The 3,662-nt window shown below is 36.2% G+C and overlaps 1 long non-coding RNA gene across 1 annotated transcript; it reads left to right on the top strand.

The window, feature by feature from the left end:
- The first annotated feature begins 184 nt into the window (after positions 1-184).
- Positions 185-3,229, top strand: LOC136808416 (uncharacterized). Its single transcript, XR_010846884.1, has 3 exons — positions 185-341; positions 2,697-2,755; positions 2,983-3,229. It is a non-coding gene; the product is annotated as an uncharacterized lncRNA (long non-coding RNA).
- Positions 3,230-3,662: the final 433 nt, after the last annotated feature.

Here is a 3,662-nt window from a genome sequence, read left to right on the forward strand (position 1 = left end):
TTTTCCTTCTGCCTTCTTTCAAGAGATCGAAAGTGGTTTAGAAGTATATCTAAGAGTAGCCCGCATTAAACGGGCGTTGCTATTGGCGGAAAAATGTATGAAGCCCGCAAAAATTCTGATTAGCGATTGGCTCGAATAAATTTGAAAAAAAACTTTCTTTCACGTGGGTTGTCGTGAACTGTGAACTGATGTCGCCGAGCCCCGAGCCAGTCTTGCCAGTCTGCCAGTCAGGGGGCAGTCAGGCAGGATCTCGACTCTTCAACAAACATCAAACTGAACTCAAAAATATTTCCATGATAAGGATGTCCCAGTTAAACCAAATAATGTAAAGGTTACTCCTAGTAAGCATTTTCTGTTTTTTTTTTGTTAGAAATTTAATAGATTTTTAAGATTTCAATATCCTGCTGAAAGATACAAGCAGTACAAGCCCTAAGACCAGTAAGACCCAAATGTCTTCAGCCTCACACTGAAATTTGGCCAAATGATCTTTATCATACAAGAAAATAAGACCCTGAAAATTTCACCTTGATTTCTCAAGCAATTTTTATGATGTAGTCTAAGTCAAAGTTTTGCACCCTCCGAGACATGTCCAAAATTTTTTCAAACCCCCCCTAAGAAAAAATCTTAGATACCCCCTCTCCCCCTCATGCAATCCTTGCCTTGTTCATAAGTTAGATGGAAGTTGCTGAAATATGAAATTGGATTTCAAACATCGCTTCCTTAACTTTACAATCTCATTTATATATCCTTGAACTTTTGTGCGTTCTTTTTGGGAAATTTTATCGATGTGAGAGTTATATATTCATGATATGCACCATTGCAATGTCTTCTGTTCCACCCAATAGCTGATTGGTTGAAAGTGACGTATTGACTGTTTTTACATCAATTCCCACCAATGAGCTATTGGTTCCGTGATGTAATGTCAGAAGACATTGCAGTGGTGCATATCATGAATAACTGAGGCGCAACTGGTTTGTGCAGACAGAAAACATTTTAAATTTTTAACCCTCTCATTTAGCTAAAACCTGTAAATTTATGTTCTCACAATGATTTAAAAAAGACTTCATTTTTGAATCATTCTAATGGGGATGTCAAGCCCCCCTGCCCTTTGGATGGCAAAAAAATTTCGAATCCCCCCTCCTTAAATCTACTGCCCCCTCTAGTAGATACTTTATAACTACTCCCTAATCTTAAACTCCTATATCAATATTAGAAACTAGGCATTATTTTATTTTTATGTACAGAATGACTGTTAGCCAATCTTGGGGATTTGTGTTTGTGAAACTCAAAATTGATTTAGCAGGTTTCATGGGCTCTTAAAATTGAAAACACTAAAGGCTCGTTTCCATTCACATAGCGGGCAGTGCGCTGCGACCAAAATTTCCTGAAATAGCTCAATGACGTCAGAAAATGTAAATATTTGTACACAAAGTTAGAGCTCTTTCGAGCTCTGCTGTGCAATTTTGTGCAATTTTGGTAGCTGAAAAATTTCAACTTCCAAAAGCGCGCGTGCGAGCTCATTCAGTAATCAAATAGTTTTAGCCAATCAGAAGAGAGTAAACATGTAAAAAATTTAAAAATGTATACAGTAAAACCTCTAATTAACGGACACTCTAAAAGGCGGACACCTCTGATTAGCGGACAATTTCATTTTCCCCGGCTGTTTCCTAGTCAAATCCTCATAAAAAAGTTTCTAAAAGGCGGACACTCAATAAGCGGACCCTCTGATTAGCGGACAAATTTTTTCGCACGAAATGGCTAAAACCTATTTTAGCTCTCCAATTAGCGGACATTGAATATCAAACGGGTCACAGACGTCCAAAATCGAAATAAAAATTTTTAGATATCTTTATTTCAAGCACTTACTAGTCTTATTATTCAAATTATTTCTACAAATTTCCAGTTTTCCCTTGACCCATTCAACGAATTTAGGTGGGCCAAAGAAATCATAAATCACTGATTTTCTTTTATTTGTTAAAAACTAAATTGTTGCGTTTTAATAAACCTTTCTCTTGTTCTTTTATGGCCTAGTGTCTGCAGATAAGTACTTTAGACCCCAATTTTGTATTTTCGACACCCTGGGATGGCCTAATTTCAAAATTGGAGCTCCAAGATGAAAAGTTTCTAAAAGGCGGACACTTCTAATTAGCGGACACTAACCCTTTTCCCGCTAATTAGAGGTTCCACTGTACATATTGTGATTAACTCTTTTGAATATTTCGAGCACTTCTTTTAAATCTCAAGATTAATGGAAATCAATCACTGGTCGCTAGTCCGTTGCGACCACTTTTATATTTAGAATTCTGGTCGCAGCGCACTGCCGCTAGGTGAATGGAAACAAGCCTTAAATTAAACTGACAATATGATGGGGGATAAACGTTTTTTGATACACCCCTAAAATAGGGCCAAAAATCATCTCTAGTGTAATCGCGGTGGAGGAGTTCTGATAACCTTGAAATTAAAATGCTGTGAAATGAGTTTTCAAAGGAGTTACCACTCCAATAAGGTATTCACTAGTCAATATGGATGATATCAGGATAGAATATAAGGCTATAAAAAAATTGCTTGAATATCAAATTTAGGATTGAAATCTTAAAAATTAAATACAATAGAAGGCTTGAGCCAACTTATGTGTTTTTTAAAAAATGTGTACTTTCTCCGGACATTTAAAGTTTGTATAAAAATTTTTTTTCTAGCCATACTAACACGGTTCACTGGAAATCCGACACCAACAACGAATACTATGAGCAAAAGGGTAAATTAAATTTCTAATTACATTTAATGTATTCTAGATCCTACCCTGTATCTAGCACAGATTGCCGCATATCAAAAGGATGAACATTTTTAACGGAAAAGGTCAAAATTCTGTACACGTCTAAATAGTTGATATATCTTGTTGATAGTTTAGAAAGTTCACGCTCAAAATATTTCTTTTTTGTTATCGTCTGAAACATTTTGTCAATCAATACTCTCTTTTTTCAGTTTTCATGATAAATTATCATTTGTAGTTTGGTTGGCTTTTCCAGGCTCGCCCACCATTGCTCCCACCCCATCGTCACCTACCTTATCCTCCACCACCACTTCGTCACTTAGCTTCTCCTCTACCACCATTAACTCATATTAACTCATACACCTTTGTAAATAATTATAATAATATAGGCATTTTAATTTCAAATACCACTTTTGATAATTTTTGAAAAAAGAAAGTATTATCTAACTTCTGAACGAATATTTACCGACTCCAGTTTATCAATCAATTGATAAATCAAACACCCTTGACTATAGGCCTTATCTGACCAGCAAACGCTATTGATACTCCCGTCGACACTTCTGATGGATGCGTGGCTGGATATAAGTAATTTCCTCGATTTCCCAGAGACCCAATCTACAGCGCGGTTCATTTGGGCCCTTAAGTCGAGTAGGTATGTCAAATAACCCAGTTAATCACGTCGTAGACATTTGGACTTTGATTTTCGGTATAACTGAAAGCAAAGGTAAAAACAAGGAGAAACGTTTCTTTAGTATTTTTTTACTGACCCTTGAATTCGAAATTACTATTTTTATCACCCCGACCGACAGACCCATATTCATTTGACCATCTGCTCGTTGAACCATAGATTAAATTCGCCTTAAGGGAAATATTTATTTTGAAAATAAAGAGA

This window comes from Clytia hemisphaerica, unplaced genomic scaffold, assembly GCF_902728285.1.
Source record: "Clytia hemisphaerica strain Z4C2 unplaced genomic scaffold, Clytia hemisphaerica genome assembly, whole genome shotgun sequence".
Classification (NCBI taxonomy): domain Eukaryota; kingdom Metazoa; phylum Cnidaria; class Hydrozoa; order Leptothecata; family Clytiidae; genus Clytia; species Clytia hemisphaerica.